Source organism: Eptatretus burgeri, chromosome 4 (genome assembly GCF_056783735.1).
Source record: "Eptatretus burgeri isolate ZD-2024b chromosome 4, Ebu_testis_v1, whole genome shotgun sequence".
Lineage (NCBI taxonomy): Eukaryota > Metazoa > Chordata > Myxini > Myxiniformes > Myxinidae > Eptatretus > Eptatretus burgeri.
Genome location: NC_140964.1, coordinates 75,084,507 through 75,104,766, shown reverse-complemented (window position 1 = coordinate 75,104,766; position 20,260 = coordinate 75,084,507). Strand labels below are relative to the sequence as shown.

General features: G+C 41.9%; 2 long non-coding RNA genes across 2 annotated transcripts in view; one reads left to right on the top strand and one right to left on the bottom strand.

Annotated features, from left to right (window-relative positions):
* Nucleotides 1-5,291: 5,291 nt before the first annotated feature.
* The window catches only part of LOC147028380 (uncharacterized), a 28,082-nt gene continuing 13,113 nt past the window's right edge, over nucleotides 5,292-20,260 (bottom strand). The window contains exon 3 of the long non-coding RNA XR_015057550.1: nucleotides 5,292-5,917. This is a non-coding gene — a long non-coding RNA (uncharacterized LOC147028380). The remainder of the gene's footprint in view (nucleotides 5,918-20,260) is intronic.
* LOC147028378 (uncharacterized) overlaps nucleotides 10,883-20,260 on the top strand; it is a 63,548-nt gene continuing 54,170 nt past the window's right edge. The window contains exon 1 of the long non-coding RNA XR_015057551.1: nucleotides 10,883-16,253. This is a non-coding gene — a long non-coding RNA (uncharacterized LOC147028378). The remainder of the gene's footprint in view (nucleotides 16,254-20,260) is intronic.

The window sequence follows — 20,260 nt, the reverse complement described above, 5'->3', positions numbered from 1 at the left end:
CAAATAACTAATGCAACGTGTTAAATAAGGTGGTGTAAAAGATAGTGTATCAACGTTGGTAAACTTGCCAAAAAATTTATTTTCTATAACCTTTAAAACCTATATTTTATTTCAATTTAATTATATACTTGAACACTGTAAAATACAAATCACCTTTTTGTCACTTCCAAAACCCTTCCATTTAGCAGTACTTGGACGAAATATTACGGCACTTTACATCATCTCGACCAATCAAATTTGCTGCTTGCAAACTCTGCCCATGTCGTTTTTTTTTCTCAAGACTGCACCGGGTAAGGTGTTCTATGAACCCTGTAGTTAAGGGTATGTGTTCGTGATAAATTATCCAAGATTCCATATAATTCTATGAAGTCGTATATATATTTTAACAGCCATTGGCACCTCCCCTCCTGGATAAAGGTCTCTCAAAGGCTCCTCCTTAAACATGTCATCAGCAAGTCTCATCTATCTTGCTCCTGCAAACTTCTTGATTTTATTTTGCCATCATCCAAGAGATTCTCTTCTTGATTGTTGTACACCGCTTGTTCCCAATTCCATATCCAGGCGATGCATGATACCATCACCGGGCGCCAAAGGAAGGAAGTACTCGGTTTTCACTCCGTTTTCTTGTTTGTTTGTCTGGGCGATGTCTCAGCTATCCTTTGAGCTTGGAAACTGAAATTTGGGGACAAATGTTAAGATGTGCTTTGGCAAAAACGCTGTTTTTAAATTGTTGATTAATTAATTAATTACTTCATTATTATAGATTTCTTTATACTTATTTATTTTATTTCTCATCCTGGCAATATCTCAGGCACCTTTTGAGCGAGGAAGCTGATATTTGGACATGACGGTGACCAAGTGATTTAGCTATCAAGAGCATATTTGATTTATTGATTAATCAATTATTCGATTAATTACTTCATTTTCAAAAAGTTACAGATTCGAATAAAACAGTGGTGGTTTAGATATGCTATTCAGCAATTGATTGAGAAATTAATTATTTTATGATTATTATTTCCTTATTTTAATCATGCAATTAATTAAGGAATTCGTGTACACCGCTCCCTCCCAATTCCGACTCCATGTGCTGCAGGGTGGCATCGCCGGGCGCCGAAAGCGCCCCAGTGATCTGGCACGGGAGGATTTGTTATTTATTTATTTATTTGGCATGGGGGTGGTGTACTTTGAATGTACTGCTACTCGTTTGTTCTCTCTTTGGATCCATTCTAGTATTCCCTTGATCAAGCAATGATGATATGATAAACAAAATGCCTGCAAGTGCATTTTACCATATTAATCCCTTGAAGATAGCCCAGGGGTTAACGGACTTGCCTTTGAACTGAATTCCCAATGTTTGATTCTCGACCCAACCATAAAACTGCAGTCCTTTTCATTCGCAATGCTGGGTGGTGCACCATTGAGTGCATTGTCTCTTGGATGGGATGATAAGCTGGTTACCCGTCTGTTGGCAATGGTTTCTGGTGGACTTTAAGGCATTAAGATCCCATCGCAAAGGGATAGGCCATTGCATGTGGCATGGCAAAAATCTAACTTTCTGTCCTGAATCCACAAGGCGATGTTGGAAAGGAAAATACTGTTGGAAAGGCGATGGCAAACCACCCATTGTAACAGAGAGTGACGGATGGATGGATGAATCAATGGGTCAGTTAATGGATGGATCGATTGATGGATGTATGAATGGATAATTCTTTCGGTTATTGAGATTGTGATTTGAGGACCATCTGGATCATCAGCTGGGCACTGTCCATAATCGTGTTTTCAACCTTTTAATTGCAGAACCTCTCCAAACTGTATGTCCACAACCTTATTTGTCTCCGATGGTTATCCAGAGAGAGAGAAAGAGTGAGTCTGAGACTGACTCATTCATAGATTTCATTTATTTTGGGCTCATTATAGCAATTGTGAATTATACCTTCAATCATTGCTGTAGACTGTAGAGTGTAGAGTGTAGAGCTATCACCGCTCTGTGAAATACTAAAGACGATCGCATTGGGGTTGTTGTGCTTCAGTACAAGTCATTGTATGAAATAGATGTTTTTTTTTTATCCAACAGGAGGCACCTTGCTCTTTCATTCAAGGCTTTTTTGCATGATTATGATGGTGCGTGGTTGGTGTACCTATGCAAATTGGTGCTGTGGATCCTGGCGAGCCATTTGGTGGTGATTCTCTTACAAGCACTGTGCCTTCGTCAGTGCATTGCCATTGTCTTGGTTACTTCCGTCCATCTGTGATAGACTGGCCAGCATGAGGCTGCACGTTCAGTTCTGCTGGATAACTGGGTAGGTAAATTTTGCTGTGAAAAACACGATTTGGCGATGGAGGTGTTTGTGATGTTTTACTGAAATTAATGACCACAGATGTCATTGATGACAGACTCTTATCTGCAAGTAACAGAGGAAGTCATTGTGTAAGCGAACAGGGCTGGCGGGATGGTCCAAAGGTATGCCTAATTGCCTCTGAGCCGGCCTATCCTGGCTTCAAATTTTGGCCCAGCTACAAACTGTCATCCTGGTGACCCACAGGTATGACAAGGGATCATTGTGTGTGCTATCCCTCAGATGGACGTTAAACTGCATGACGTCCCATGTGCCAACATTAGTTTGTGGATGTTGAAGATCCCACGGCGTCCTTCGCGAAAAGTAGGCGAGCGATCACCCGCAGCATTAACAAATTACAAATTCCTGCCCTAACCTCCAGGGGGAACTGCATTAGCAGCACACAGCCACACCCCCCAGCAAATGATGCTCCTTACAGCCATGTGCTTCATACGAAAGACGAACAAGTGAACGCCACCGAGATTCGTCTATCATTCCTGTAGAGCTAAGAATCTCACATCAATCTCTTCTTTCAGAAGTGTTCAATTGACTGAGAATTCTTGACCAGACTGAACTAGAAAGAAGATGTCATTCAAAGACCACCAGCATGTATTCATTGTTGAGTTTGGTAACACACGACTGTGAATTCCCATCATGAGAAGACAAAGTAGGTTATGATGCTGAACAACTACATTTTAGTAATTCTGACCTGTACAAGGTTAGAATTTAAAAAAAGAACACCCAACATATTCTTTCAAGCAGTTGCATAAAGTTTGCAAGGAAAACAGTAGACATACAGTGTTAACCAGTCTGCTAAGGGCCAAATTTGCATTTTATAACACCACTACACTCAACGTGCCTTATATGTGATGGGAGGTCTTGTCTCATAAGTAGTTGACGAGATCCTGTAAATAACAAATTAAACATTGTGAGCAGGTATTGGACATACTGTGAAGCCGTTATGATGGATCAATTCGGCAGATGAATGGCTCAGACAGAGTGACCTTGGTCTCATCTTGAGGGACAGAGACAGTCCTCCGTTCACCTGCGAAGTTCACCTACTGATCAAAAAGTCTTAAATGATGCACCATGAAGTCCTTCGAGTGCATATCAGACAAAAGTTGTTGTATTAGTCAAGAAGGCAAATCAAGGTAAAAGTGAAGAATTCTCGTTCGCTGCTACAGACAGACTGCACATTCTTCATGTCCACAAAGAAGGATCCACAGCAAGTTCCACTGCGGTTCATTTCTTGGCTTTAAACTGGTCCGTCGTCAGTTTTTTGGTCGAAACAACAGCATCAGTGTTTGGAAACCAGTTAGAGAAATGATTGTTTGATTCACAGGCACGAAAATGGTTACACGAGGGAAGTTCAAAAAGTCCTACAAATGAATAGTCACAATACTCCAAGGGATGCCAAGGTTTTTTTTTCTTCCAGATAGCAAATATATATATATATATATATATGTATATATATATATATATATATATATATATATATATATATATATATATATATATATATATATATATATATATTGTTCAGGATTTTTTTTGGATGGTAAGGCTTTTTTATTTATTACTGTGAATATACACCTACATATTGAAAAAGATATAAAACGTTGCTGCATCTTGGATGATTAATTGTGAATATCTCGCTTGATGAACTTTTTCAACGATGCTTGTACGTTTCTGTCAGAGACAAATGCTGATCAAAGTCTGCACGCTGAGGGTAACAAAACAGTATGACAGAGATGAGCGAACGTGTGGGTCGGTACGGTGTGATTTGGATGGCGTCGACGGGTGGGGGAGGGAGGGGAGGGGAGGTCAGCACCTGGAGGCCATGGATGAAGCCACTATAGAGAGTGAAATGGACAAGGTAGGGGGAAGGGTGGCTCAACAGAATAGGAAGCAGGTATAATTGAAGCATGCCGAGCTTGATCGGCACACCAATGGAGCACGCTTTGAAGGTTGGAGGGGACAGGATAACTTATCAAAGGTTTACAGGCAGAACATTTCAACTACGCATCACTCAACATTGCTCTTATGTGAAGTACATGGCTTGGGAATGGTTACATCAAAACTTGTGACCTTTTCTGAGATAACTGGACATGCAAAGGCATTCTGTAATAATAAGAACTGCGCTTCGACCCAGGCAGACTCCCTGGGAAGTTTGCTGCTGGGGGATGAATGAGGGGCATCGGAGCCGGAAAATCCGGAACAGAACGGGTGAAGGAAACAAGCGTTCCTGGCCTGATTCGCAATAATTGGAGGAAGCACAGTTTCCGAGAGGGCGGCCTGGGCCAAACTCTGCGGCTCTTTTATCTGCAGTGCTCTTCCGCCCAGCCTTTTCACAAGCAATTTGGCCTACTGTAAGTTTTCTGTAGTAAACTAGGCCCTTGGGCTGGATGTTTTAAGCATGGAGTTGCTCTTTGGAGGAGGCTGTGCAGGAAATGGAATAGCCATGCCATCTGAAAGACTTTCAGGACAGTCGTCTTGCTGTGCTTGTTCAATACAATTCACAATTTTCCACAATGAAGGTGGATAAGGCTCTTAACCAACTGCAGGTTAAGCTGCCCAGGTATTGTCAAAAGTGCTCTTTTATTTGTCTGTATTTGTCTGTCAATAAGCTGTTACTTGCATTCAAATTTCCAATCTTATGTATGTCTGGATGTCCATCCCCCCCCCCCCCTCAATACTGCCCAGATGACTTCTCGTGGATAATTAATGTCAGCCTTTAGTATGGCGGCTGCACCACCAAGGCGGTTCGTTGTGACAATGGCAATCCCAGAAACTTCATTCTTTGTAGAAAAGTAGCTTTCTCTGATTGGCAGACAACTTAAAGAGCTTTATTTTGAAAAAATGCGAAATTCACAATCGCAACGCACACCATCCATGAACAATCTCGCAAATAATTATCAGAGAATAGTTATTTTAATGTAATTTACCGTACTTTAAATTGAGTTTGGATGAGTTGTATTCCGAGGTCCAGAGAGGTCGTGGCATTAGGATCGGATGATGGTATTTTACTAGTTCATTTCCATGAATATAAGACTCATCGTGCAGCTTTTGTACATTCAGGACATAAACGTGAGTCGTCATCACTGCACTTTAATGCGAGTTATAAGGACATTGGTAGACAATAAGCAAATATCCCTCCACAGCTTTCCTGTGAGCTGAGAATAAATGAGCACATTGGATATTCCAAACTTGCGTTTACTTGCCTCATATCACATTGAAATTGCTCGACAACGTGCATCATGCCATTTGCTGGACATAAAAGGCACTTTTGTTTTATTATGCAGCAAGAGTTTTTTTTTTTTTAAACTGATTTGATTCCACAAAATATTTTCGTTATTGCTTTGAGATTTCCTAAATGTGTGTTCTTTATAATGGGATTCTCATGATATTTTGCATTTCGGCCTCATTCCCTCGACATACATTCCTTTCTCCGTTGTTGTTTCTTGGTGTAATAGACGCACTCTTAAGGATTTCCTCTTTCTTGCTGGATGTTCTTTGATCGTGTTCACGACACGCTGAGGATACAGACATGATGAGATACTTTCTGTGTTCACCCCAAAATTCTGCAAATGAAAGTAAGATCACAAGTCTGAAATATTTCACTAAAGTACTCGACTCGAAACTGTAAACATGATGGTATTGTATTCAAAAAACAGCCGACGTCAATTTGAGAAACCCAACATTTGATGCCAGATGTCCCTTAATCAGAACAGATCCGATTTTACAATGTCATTACTACTAATACCGATTGTGTACATTCGTGCTAATGGGTAATAACACATGAAATTTAACAACTCATCATTCCAATCAAATAAATCCCGTGGGTTGGTCTGCCATGGTTGGGGAGGGAGGGGGTGTGGGGATTGGGGAAAAAGGAGCAGTGAGAGAGGGGGAGATTTCCCTTTGTTTTCCCCTGTTTCTGTTTGTTTGCTGACTGTGGAGAGAAAAGCAATGCAACAATATAGCGTCACTAGCACCTTTTTGTGTTGTGTGTGTGTGTGTGTGTGTGTGTGTGTGTGTGTGTGTGTGTGTGTGTGTGTGTGTGTGTGTGTGTGTGTGTGTGTGTGTGTGTGTCATTTCTTCCTTGAGCCTTAGTCCATGTGAAATATTAACACGAGAAGATAAATTCGATCTTTGAAATAATTCGATCAGCGTGAGGTGTTTGTGACGTCATAGGTGAGGCACTTTCTTGATCGACGAACAACACATGAGGAAACTAGAATGGCACTCAGTAGAGTGCATACCTCCGCCAGGCTCAACAGTTTCCGTTTTGTATCCACTGAACTGAAAATAAATGAAATGCTTATAACCCCTCAAATGTGTAGCTCTGAGCTCGAGGTCATATGACCGGCGCCATTTTGGTTAGCACTACTTGGCTGACTTGCACTGTAGATTGAGCTCGTTTTTAACACGTCCCAGATTGAAAAAGCCATATAAATGTTAAAATGCCATTTTGTGCAGCAATAAACTGATCCAATTGGTTATGGGAGGGTTGTGGAAAGATGTTTCACTGTAGTATCATAGCTTTTAATTTGGCCTTCATCACATAAACCCTATTCATAAGTCAATTTGTTCGTAGGTCGGAAATTGGTTTATAACAGTTATCTATTGATGGGGGAGTGAACGGGGGAATATGAACTACTGTATTTATGTTAATGGGCACCATTAATCCCTCTTTCTCGTCGGGTCGGCCAAGGGAAGTTTGACCCAAGTCTTTAACAAACAGGCTGGTGCCGGCGATAGCTTGACAGTTGAGAGGCGAGTGTAAGCCAGAACATCCAGTTTAATGTCCAGCTGAGGGATGGCACTCATATTGATGAATCACTCTGCCTGCAGCACACATGTACATTCTCTTGGCCACTCACTCTGCCAACTATTTGGGCACACAAAATATACTTGGTTACATTTTATCAATTTGGTTTGCATCATTTTGGTATGGGATTACAAAAACGACAGGTAAATTCATGTCTCCAGTTTTGACCCCAAAAAGCCATTGTGAAATAAACGGGAAGACTTGACCTTCATAAGTTTCATTAAAACGTCCCATGTTCTTCACGCTCCCAAATGAACAATATTCGTTGTTGAACTTTATTGTGAAAAGGAAAGTGTTATAGTTATTGTGATAAGTTTACTATTGTAAAACTATCGCACAAAAGGTGAAAAAACACTCGATTGTTTCTCGTTCTAAATTACTGTACTCGTAAAAGCATGACGGAATCGCCATCGCCCAGCATCTAGTGCTAACCAAGATGGTGCCTGGTGGCTACACCACACTCTGTGTGTTGTGAATGGCAATGATCATCTACTGATACTTGGCTGTATCGGGATCCAGACCTGGACCAAAATCGAATCGACTTGTTCTTATCACCTAACCAACTCGTCCACCTAGTTTTGTCATAACTCGTCCACAACTTTTTGAAATATCTAACATATATATCGTTTGTGGCCCGAGATCTCTCAATGGTGAAGAATCGCTTAAAAATAAAAAATAAAATTCTCGTATCTGGATCCGGATCTTCACCAAAGTCGAATTGATTTGTCATTGTCACACACCCAAATTATCCGCTGTTTCGTCCGAATCCGTCCATAACTTTTTGAGATATTTTGCTATGTATAGTTTTTGGCCCTATCTCTCAATGATGAAGAATCATTTCAAAACATTCTCGTATCCGGATCCGCATCTTCAAGAAAATGTGATTATTTCGTCCTTGTCGCACACCCAACCTCTGCACCGAATTTTGTCTGAATCCGTCCACAACTTTTTGAGATATCCTGTTCACAGACTAACAAACAAACAGGGATGAAAACATAACCTCTGCCCATCTTCGGTGGCAGAGGTAATTACTCTAGGAGATATGGGGTAATATTGACCCTGTAACGACTTTCCCAATACTAACCTAAGGTTGCATTGATAATTTTACTGTCATTATTTTACATGATCATTGGCATGATTTATTAAACCCCAAGTTAACAAGAAAGAGCAATCAGAGATTGCAGACTTGCCAGGACTTGTTTTGTGTGGCAAATAAATGGAAGGCTCTACTAAAGGTCTGAAAAGCTGTAAAGGTCAAATGTTCTCAAAGTGTTGAAAGGGTCTTAAAGGTTTGAATGGGTCTTATGGGTCTTAAAACATCTAAAATGAGTAAACATCAAAGGAATCTTGGGGTCTTGGGGGCTCGAAAGCCTCGAAGAGGATCTTAGGGGTCTAAGATGTCGACAAAAAGTCTAAGTAAAAGTTTAATGAGGGGAGAAAAACCCAAAAACATTTATATATTTTCTTCCAAATTGTAATCTATTGTCAAGTCAGAGGGGTCCGTTAACATGGTCTTTCTGAGCCGGAGGTGTTATAAATGCCTCCATGGATCCCGAAACGGTATTTATAGTTTCTGCGTTTAAAATTGCTAGGATTCCCCAAGGTTCACCCAACGTATCCGAAACTGGTGGTGTTCGTGCAGGAAGGCAGGAAAACGTGAAAACGTTTTCTTTACAATTAAAATGGTTTATTAAAGGTACATGGGAGGGGGAAAGACAAGACACAAATACATAATCGGAACAGACCAGGTGCTCAAAGGTCAATGAGTATTGAGACACATGCACGATGCACAATGACTGGAAATGACCACCACCTCTTATCATCCCCCATCCAAATCCTCGATCTTTTCTACCCCCCATAATCCACCCAAGCCCACTTCCTTCAATTCCCCTGCTTTCCTTCCTGAAAGTCCCTGCAATGTCCATCTTCTCTTCCCCATGGTCCCCGTCCCATCCCTCTCCCTTCCACAGATCTCCTAATGTGTCTGTTCCCCACTGTTTTGTCCCTCCAACTCCCTCCCCTCTAGTCTCATGCCCCCTTGCTGTGCGTTGTGTGTTCGCTCTCATACGAGCCTCGCTCGACAAGGTATACAAAAAAAAAAAAAAAAACACGAAAGTCTAACCCCCTAATAAGTTATGGAGTAACATGAAACAATGGGAGTAGGCAAAGACTTGCAGCTGGCACAAAGCTGTTGGATGTACAGACTCCGGGTGAGCAGGATGAGGCATCCTTGGAGCAGGATGGCAGGATAGGGCAACCTCATACGTTGCTCAGCTTGACACCATGGGAACTAAGGCCTTCAAGATCATTGGAATCTCACACGATGAAGCCGAGTCTATAGGTCTATCACTTTGCCATCACTGACAGGTCGATGGTCTCTCTGTCTTCTTCCACCTCCTTTCTGGTCTTGCACCCTCTGCCTTCTCCATGCTTTGTCCCCCCCACCCCCCACCCCCCAAGGTAAATGCAGGATGCACGCGTTCCACCAGCAACCCCCTTCGCATGAAACTCCTAAAATTCAGTCACTGCTTACCTCCACTCATTTCTTCCTCTTTTCCTCACCTGTGGAACCAACTTCCATATTCTCTTCAATCTCATTCTTTCCTCCAGGTCTTCAAGACAGCTGTTCACCACCATCTTAGATCATCCCACATCCAAAACCAGGATTTTTTTTACACCTGTTAAACCACTTTCCATGTCCTCCCGCAACCAAATTTTGCTTCTGTATACATTTTGTCTACCCCTTGCGTTCACCCCTACCCCTCATCATTACCCAAGTCCCTTGTTTGTCCTCAATCTATTTTTCCCTTGGCTCTGCTGTTGGTATTTCGCCCTTCCCTTTCTGCTGTCCCTTTTGTTATGTTGTGTCGTGATCAGTTCTGTGTGCTGGGTCTTCCACTGGCCTCGACTTTGGATACAAAAAAAAGAGATGTAGGAGATTAGTCCTGAAGTGCGATGGCTGTTTACAGTCCTAGCCAGTTTGCTTGACTGAACTGCCAGACTTGCCGGTGTTGAGGCTGTTCTCTGAGAATGGCCAGAGAGAGGTTGACCTCAACAAGCACATGATTGGATGAATCGATTGGGGCAGAAGAAGAGCAAGATACATTGCTGGGGAAGTTTGTCATTACCAAATCCAGAAGGGAGGATTTTCCATTGATAGAAATCTGGGTGAGAAAGTTGACATATTGAGTCGGTGCCATGGAGTCACAGAAGTCCTTTGCAGAAGTGCCATGGTTGGTGAGAGAGGTAACAACACCCAGCCAATTTGCATGGTGACGATAGAAATCACCACATATGAGGAAGAGAGAGTTAGGATGAGTGGTTAAGGATGGGGTTTAGGTCGATCAAACCAGAGGAGATGATGACCAGGGCGAGACACTAAGGAGTCGGGGACGCCCTGTGGGAGGAAGGATTCTGTTAAACAGGTGATGTCCAGTTTATCGGCAGCAGCCTGGATTGAGAGATCTGTCAGATTCGAGACCTTGGATGTTTGAGGATCACACAGGGACAGGAGAAGAGGCTTTGGGAGGGTGCAGGATGGGGGGGGGTGGCTTTGCAAGGGCAGGGTGAGAGGGAGGCTTTTTGGGGGTGGGGTGAGGGGGAAGGTTTAAGTTGGTGGAGTGATTATTAAACATTGAGGGGGTGGGTGAGGAGGGATGCTGAAAGGGGAGACATGTAGTTAAGGGGTGGTAGGAGGGAGGGGCAGAGAGGGGGCATGACATGAAGTGGAGGGATGCTGATTCCAAATTCTCAAATTAGACAAACAGAGAAAAAGATCATGGGATGTGAGGTCAGAATTATTGTTGAAGGCACGGAGAAAGGAGGTGCTGTATATGTGGGAAGAAAGTTGGTGGACCAAGCATTTATCTGACGGACAGTTTTGGAAAATAATCTTTTGAAGAAGAAGAAGAAGAGAACAGAATGTGGTGAAGAATATGAACATGTGGGGTACTTCAAATGGAGAAGTCAGGGAAGTGAAGCTTTTTAAAATGTTTTTTTAAATGCTTTTATAGGAAAAAGGAAGAAGCAGTTATATTTAATAAAGATTCAGTTTGGAGATTATTGAGAAAAGGGTGGAAAAAAAATGCTGGACCGTCAATTTTTGGGAAAATTGCGAAATTCCTTCAAAAATCTTCCTCTTCAGATCCACCAGTCAGAATGCTACCAAATTTGAGTTACAACATTAGGCCAGGACCCAAATAAGCTACAGGTCTAGTGGTCCTATATTTACCCTCGCCAGAGGAGAGGATATTGCATTTGGGTTTGTTTGTCTGCACAGAACTTTTGTGTTTTTCCCTGCAACCACTTGGCGGATTGAGACAACATTTTCATCATTGGTGTGACGACTCGCATAGAATGTTGTCATGATAATTATGATGTCATAGGTCATGTGGTGTGTCAGCCATATTGGAAAAACTGAAAAACTTTGGACCTCTGTATCTCTGAAACCGTACCAAGGAAAAAAATTGAAACTTAGCACATAGCAAGTACTCCTCATGCGGAACGAGTGATTTTTAAAATGATGTCATAGGTCCCCCCGTTATGATGTCATAATTGCATTTGCAGAACGCCACATTCGATCAGTATGAAAAATTTTGAGGGTCATATACAGTAGGGATAAAATGGTCCACAGAAAAAAAATTCATGACGTCATTGGTCACCTGATTCGGCAGCCATAATGTTTAAAAAATATATAAAAAACCTTCAAAAATCTTCTTCTCTGAAGCGGCTGAACAAATCGTGGTGAAATTTTGCACGAATGACCGCTTGTCCATGAGGAACAAAAGGTTCACACATATGATATCATGGGTCACGTGGTTTGGCAGCCATATTGGATTTACCCTCAAACCTATAAAGTACACCATTCAAAAGAAGTCCTGGCGAGGGTCTGCAATCTCTGCTATTTTTCTTGTTTTGTTTGTTTTTATTTTTTGAAGCGAGGAGGGGAGGGGGAAATAGGATAATGTTGAGATCGAAAAAGTAAAATATTTTGGAATAAATAAGTAAAACGAGGAATATGGAGACAAAAGAGACACGGAATTTTCACAGTTGCTCTCCAAAGAGCGGCTAAAGTAGGCCTTGACCAATACAAAATGAATTCGACAAATACAGCACAAGCAAGGTACGATTTAATATGGAAAATTGGACGGGATATAACAGCATTAATGGGACAAAGATACACCAGACAAACACAAAGAATCCACCCGGTGTTGGCATAATGGTTAAGGAGTGGCTTGGGATCCAAGGATCCTGAGTTCAAATCCCACTTTGCTATTGAATTAATACCAGGTGGGGTTAACTCTCCCTGTCATTGTTCCGAGATCGGCCAAATGAGTGCCAGCATGCTGGTATCCTGTGTCGGAGTGGCGACCCATCCAGGATTGTGCCCAATTGCAAAGGAGACTGCTTCGGCAGCAGCAACGCTCTGCACAGAGTGTGGTCCCAATGGATGGATGGATGGACTATGAATCCGGTTCGGAAAACTTAACTTTGATGAGGTGGAAACAGCACCGGCAGATTTTGATAAGCACGTGGAAATATCCCCGAACTGGAAGTAAACTTTGAACAGAGATGCTTGCCGATATACACAGGACACCCAGTTTAACGTCCATCCAATGGACGGTGCTCACATTGATCAATCGCCCTTCTGAAAAATTCCAGCGTGGCTGTTTATAGATGGGTCTGGATTCAAACCCATTCTCGACAACTCAGAGGTGAGTGTGCAAACTTCTCAGTTATCCTGCCACCCTGACAGCTCTGTATTGAAACTAATTCAAAACAAAAAGGCGGCGTTTCTTGGACTATCATGAGCATCTCGTTTCAATTACTTTAGAACACCCTCACCTAAAATCATCTCATACCCATCATCAGCATGTCATGGAATCAGAAATCATGTAGAATTCAAATGAGCCCTCTTTAAGGAAACATGTTTTCCATAAATGTTTGTGAAATCCCAACGAGTGTTTTCCCCAAAATGTAATTGGGAATGGGAAAATGAAATGTCGTAAATCGTATAACTCAGCCAAACACCGTTTGTTGCCATTCCAAACATATTTTCTCGTTAGATCATTTAATGTTGTCATTTTGTGTTCGTTTGTTAAGGGACATCTCACGTGTCGCAATGTATTACCGCTGTCATCATGTGTTTGCCATATTACGTGTCACTTGCTCTCTAATAGCCCTCACAACCGATGTTCATTCCAGACAACAATCGCGTTCTGCATATCATCAAGCTGGAGCAACAAAATAGCAAAAGTAGTGTGTTAACTGTGGATTCCTTAAAAATAAGTAAATAAATAAATAAACCCAACTTCTGCGCGGCTTTATGAAAATGAACAGAGGATATCGTGTTACATTGTTCCTTACCTTCGCTGGTTTGGTGAATTCTTTATAACTTAACCTATGAAGAGTATCGCCTTGACCTTTAACCCCCCCGCCCCCCCCCCCCAAAAAAAGACTTTGCTAAACAATTTGGAAAGTGGCTCTATCTTTTGACAAGATCATTGTCCCCATCTGACCATTATCAACAATCAAATCAACCTGAAAATAAGAAAGTCTTGTGGGTCTTTTCATACTAAAAAAAAGCCTTCATTTCCATTGGGTGAACCTGCAGGAAGATATGTTTCTTCCTTTTATCCCTGCTCGTCATATATTATCCAGAATGCAAATGCAGTCCAAGTATCAATAGACCCACGTGGTTTAAGTTATTGTGAAGGTTCCTGAAATATTTGGGAAAAGAACCTTAAGTCGACTTCCAATGCAGGCAGAAAAATAGACGTCCAATCATAAATATTGCAGCTTATATTTGAAATAAATGCATTACTCGTGTAATTTTAGAATTTACCTTCATTTTCTCTTCACAACCAAAGGTGAAATTGTATAATTACATTGTTTTAAAGCACAGTTTTAGAACATTCTGATGTATTACTGTTGTCTTTTAAGAGATGGACTGCAGGTAATACCTGGATAATGGGAAAAGGAGAAAGACTCTCTTGCTTTGTGCCTTTTAATCAGGGCTTTGCATGCCTTTGAAACCGTATTCCGCGGCCTGTAGATGCCAATGCCCTGTAAGCCGAGTCCTTTTGTTTATCGTGATTATGGTGTTTGGGGTTTTGCCCATCCACGTGAATTTCTGGGAGTCTCTAATTATGAGTCCAACACCAAACACCACAGAGACGGAAGGGCGACTGTTCCTGTGTAGTAAACATGGGCCGCTTCCTCCAAAACTAATACTACACCCTACAAAAAGAGACAATTGCTGTTGAATTATAGCAGTTTCTATATGAACGTGAGTGTGCATGTATACATACTATACTGTACACCAGCGAGGCATGCTTGCATACTGCAAGCAACGATTCCAGTACATCCGACATGTATACATAATAAATATAAGCTTTATATAATAGATGAGGTGGATTGTGAAAGATCTTTATATATTTCATGAAGTGGATTGTGGTTCTCTTCTGGAAGCAACTAAATAACTTAAGTAAATAATGATAGTTATTTGTAAATAGTAAATAATTAACTTAAGTAATAAAAATAACAACTGCACAACCTTCCATGCCACTGCTTCAATCAAAATAAAAAAAATTGATGTTTGCAGCTGAATATAGTAAACGTTGGCGTGGCAATATTCTGCAAAGCATTCCATTTCTTTGGCCAATCTCTTGGGTCATGTCACTCAAAGTGAGCAAATTGAGTCTGTACCAGCAGACATTTATTTGTGGAGATTTTTTGTTTTCGGAAATTTTCCCATTGTTTTGTGTTTTGTTTTGTTTTTGGGGATATTGGCTTTGAGTTACATCAGGATGCAAAATTTCAGCTTTCTTCCCCACCTTAAAGGAACAGTGGGTTTATATCAGTGAGTCAGTGGTAAGAAAGAGCTTTATATATTATATTGTCATGCTGTTCAAAAACAAAGCTGAGTTTACAGGGTAGAACCCTGTACTATGTCTTCATTCGGAAAGTGTAACCCTGAAGCAAATGTTATTTTTAATGTCTGAAAGATGCATTGACATTTTAATGAGACTCCAGTAATTCCTCACTTAACATTGATTCGGTTAACATTGTTTCATCATAACGTCCCTGATACAATAGGGAACTTATATCCTTTTAACATCGCGATGTTCGCTATTACGTAATTTTCCAGTGGGCCATAGTGAACCACTTTGTATTGCGAAGACACAGTGGCGTATGTAGGCACCGAACAGTTGTATCACGCCATTTTGATGTTGTTTGAAGCGTGATTCAATCCCTCATAAAGATGAGTCCAAAATAATCAATAAGTGATACTAGTGAATTTTGTAGTAAGTAAACAATCACACTATAATGGAGCTATGGCATATATGGGGATGTATGTCCATTCCGTACCCAATGCTTGGATAGCTGGCTCATGAACACCCACAATTGTAACCTGAAAAAAAATCACATGTCTTCCATTTTGGGAAGGTGTTTAGGCAATCAGGCCTTTGGTGTCAGCCCATGACTCAGTGCCATTGTAATTATCTGAGCTATATAACCACTAAGTGTTATATGTATATGCATATAAGCAGTTGGCATGTTTTTACTTCATGTATTTAACCCAGGTTATTTTTTATTATTTTTCTGGAGTGATCATGACAGCTGTCTGTGGCCAAAACACTGCCACATAAAGGGGTGAGCAATTTTTGTCATCAATGAGGATTTTTGTGCGTAATTTTGGTTTTAGCCCGAGTTTTCAAGGCTGATGACTGTGAAAATACAAAAGGGTCGCTCATCATAAGCATTAGGCATATTTTTGTTTCATGGATGTCAATCCCTGTTGCAGCAGTCTATTGTCTATCCCCCGCCCAAATGAAAGGATGAACAACTTGTGTAATATATGAAGGCTTTTGTGCGTAATTTTGGTTTTAGCCTGACTTTACAAGCCTGATTAGTGTGAAAATATATTTCAAGGCTGAATAGTGTGAAAATAAATGAGAGGTTTTAAAGTGTTTTGATGCAGGAGAACGAGCAGTTGATATCGGGAGATCGCTTGGGCTGTCCCATTATCTCCACCACTCACCCCTCCACCCCACTGATACAAACAACCTCCATACCCTTCACTGGTGAGTGTTATCTTTTTAAATTTATGTTTATGTTATATTTAGAAATATATTTAATTTAAAAATGTTATTTCATTTGGGAATGTACTACACATATATGTACAGTTTTTCTGATTTGAAATGTTCAAAAGAACCTAACACCAGTTCATACATTAATTATTATGAGAAAATGTGATTCAATTATCCTTGTTTCGCTTAAGGTGGCATTTTTGGAGAATGCAACGATGACGTTAAGTGAGGAGAAAATGTATATGTCCTCAACAAGCAAACATACCATGTGTGCATTCTTAAATCTAGCTCATATGAGAGAAGTCAACAAAAGCCTAATCATGATTTAGATGTGTGTGAGTTGAAGTTTTAGATCTAAATGTGATGAGACATCTTCAATAACGTACTGATGTTGTCTTTGTTTGCAATCTTTACCAGTTTCAAGGGATGTTTTTTAATTGTTATAGCATGGTTCCAGCATGAGCTGTTAAGTGATGTAGACAGGAACCCAGTAGACCTGGCAAGAGCTTGCTAATGGAGTTTGGGTATGACAGCATTGACTGATCCGTTTGTGGAACCAGAGGTCTTTGTGCATGAGAGCTATCCAGCAGAGAAAGTGGTGTATCTATGGGACATTTGGGAAAATGATATGATTCACACACACTCCCATGTGTGTATGGTAGTTTATCATGGTCTGGACAATGGACTGACGTTCTCATAGTTTCATCTTCAAATAAGACTCAAGGCAGTAATATTGTCGCGAATTCGCGCCCGCCGGCGTGTGAGCGGCCAGGTAACTCGAATCGCGGCACGTCGCCCACCGGACGGACAATTCTGCTATGACCCTCTCAGACTAACGCCGGGAACGAGTTACGGGTGGGCCTTTCGGCCTCACCACGATCGTGCCAATCGGCCCCCCGCGTGGGATAGGGTTGTTCGCCAAATTCGACCTACCTAAGTACCCACGCGGAGGGTAGACCGGGCGATCGCACCTCGCCGCAGGTCGACTCCGGACATGGGCCCCTTAAGCGACCCGTTCCATACTATCGGGATAACCGAGCGGTGTTATCGTCGGCCTCGACGGTTCCGATTAATTATCGGGCGTATTAAGCCCACTACCAACCCTTTACGTGAAGCAAGATGGAGATTCAATTAAAGAAAAGATGAAGCGAAACGGGAAAACAGTTCAACATAAGGCACATTTATTCCGCGGCACACGGAAAGCACACAGATACAATTACAACAATTATGCACCAAAAGCAGATGTTACAAAAGAAACACAACAATGCAGATCTACTACCGACTACGCGAGCACACGGCAACACTTCCACAGTTTTACTTTACAGACGGCGCAGACAACACATATACTGAAAAGCAAAAGAAAAGGGCCACCCTCAAAGACAAGGGGGCAGACGGGGCCTGTGGGCCGCGACTCCGGGTGGAGCCTACCCGTGTCTTGTGATGAGCCGCAAATGTGGCGGTGGTTCCCCGACTCCACGCTCCTTCGCGGGTTTCGTTGGCACTGCTTGGAGTGGGGTGGGAGCGGGGCCCCCTTTTCGCACTATCTCACTGCGGGGGGGGGGAAGGGGGGAATTGTTGATGTTCTGGGGAAAGAGGATAGCTGGCTTGCTTGGGTCCCACGACGAGCGACTCCGCTGCGACCTCGTCGCCGACCGCCGTCTTCCTTGCCTCGGACCCGAGGTATCCGGTCCCTCCGCAATTTTCCTCAGCCGACTGCCTCCAACCCTTCTCCAACTCAAACTCCAACTCCTCTCCAACTCCGACTGCCTCCAACTGCTTCCGACCCAAAACTCTCAACTCTTCTCCAACTCGCCTTGACCGAAAAACTCTTCCTCGAACTCTTCCGACCCAAACTGACTGAATTCGCCCCACGCTCGGCGCTTTATAGTGGTGTAGGGTAACCCATATGCAAATTTCTGGATCAGAACGAGCTCGGGGGTGGAGCCACGCTCGCCCATTGGATGGAGAAAAAGGGGCGTGAATCTCCCCTGATCCTCGAATTTGCATATATCGATTCTACTCCGACGCGCCTGGAGGCGGGGCCAAACCGCCCCGCGCTTGCTGATTGGATGGATCAGAAGTGGGCGTGTATCATTCCTGATCCGACTTCTCCTCGGAAAGGCCGCACTTTGTACCCGCGGCTCGGCGTGCGCCCTGTACGAGTCCAGGACAGCCTGACGCTCGGTGCCCACAAGCGGTGCGGGAATGGCCGCAGAAGGAGAGGCGAAGGTGGTGGAGGGTTTAAAGTGGTGGTCCATGGCCATGGTGACGCTTGGAATGGCGGTGATGCGATGTTTGCGGGAGCGAGTTGTGAAGGTAAAGGTCGTGGCTGTTGGCGTTGTTGTTGTTGTGAAGCGGCGTTGCGGTTGGTGGTTGTTGTGTGATGGCAGTTGAGATGTGGTTGGTTCAAAATAAAGATAGAACAGAAAAACGGCTATCTAAAGGGTCGCAGCCCGAATGAATCATATTTATTCCCTCTAAACAATGGGTTTGGGGCTAACTACACATGTACTTACAGAGATATCTCACCTACGGGACCTGAATGGTGGTTTGCGAATTTCCTCAACCGCAACAATATTAAGGATTTGGATTTGAAGTTTTCTGAAAATAAGCTTGTCACAAGATAATTCAATTTCACAATCGACCTGTCAATAAAAGCCAAACTGGCTCACGAAGATCCTTCAGGTACAAGAGACACCTTAATTTGCCCACCAGTCCATGCTTCATCACAGTGAATTCTTAAATATCTTCCCCAACATCTTGGTCTGCATTCAGATACTGCGGTGCCACCCAAATCTCCAAACCTAAAATATAAGGCAAAATCAATTTAACCAACAAGAAAAAGAGCAATCAGAGATTGTAGATCCTCACGAGGACCTGTTTTGGGTGGTGTATTGTGCGGTGTTTGTGTAGTTTTGCATAGTGTGCTTCCTGTAGTTTTGTGTCGTGTATTTTGTGTGGTGTGTTACATTATTAAAAATAGACATAACGAGAACAGCCACTTTATAGCTGCTGGCAGTGATGACCGGGTCCCAAGACGTCCCGCTTTGATGCAACCCCGCTTTGATTGGACACCTGACCCTGACCATTGACGTTTATTTTTATTCAATTGATTTCAGAATGGGATTAAAATAAATTCAATTCAAATGAAATGGCAGACCAAATAGGTACAGTACTGCAATGAAGGAATCAGAAGGAATCCAAAAAAGCAAAGATTGAGTCATCAAGAGGAACCTGGATAGGATTTGTGTTTCAGCTGCTACTCCTCTACCCTCAAACCCATCCAGGCACAGCCAAGTGAGCCTATTAAAACAAACAGAAAAAGAACCCACATTCAAGAAATTAAATAATTCTGTCTGCCAGACCATGCATCTGATCAGGTTGAAATTTAAAATTTGCATTCCCCATCACTACTAGACCATAATTGTGAAGTTTCACAATGATTGATTAAGCGGTTCAAGAGAAATTTTTTTTAAGTTTTTCGCTCAATCCAATATGGCTACAAGACCATGTGACATCAATCATTTGTAAATTCCCTGGTATCCCCAAGCCTTGGAGAACATTTGTGTGAAGTTTCCCCTCGATCATTCCAGCAGTTCTGGAAAAGAAGATTTAAAAAAACATAGGTTTAAGGGTAAATCCAATATGGCTGCCAAATCATGTGACCTATGACATCGTATGTGTGAACCTTTTGTTCCTCATGGATAGGCAGTCATGCTTGTAAAGTTTCACCTCGATCTGTTGAGCCATTTCAGAGAGGAAGATTCTTGAAGGATTAAAATATATATATATATATATATATATATATATATATATATATATATATATATATATATATATATATATATATATATATATATATATATATATATATATACATACATATATATAGCTGCCGAATCACGTGACAGATGATATCACTTTTTTTTTCTGTGGACCATTTTATCCCCTGATGACCCTCAAAAATTTCATATGATCAGATATAGAGTTCTACATGTGCA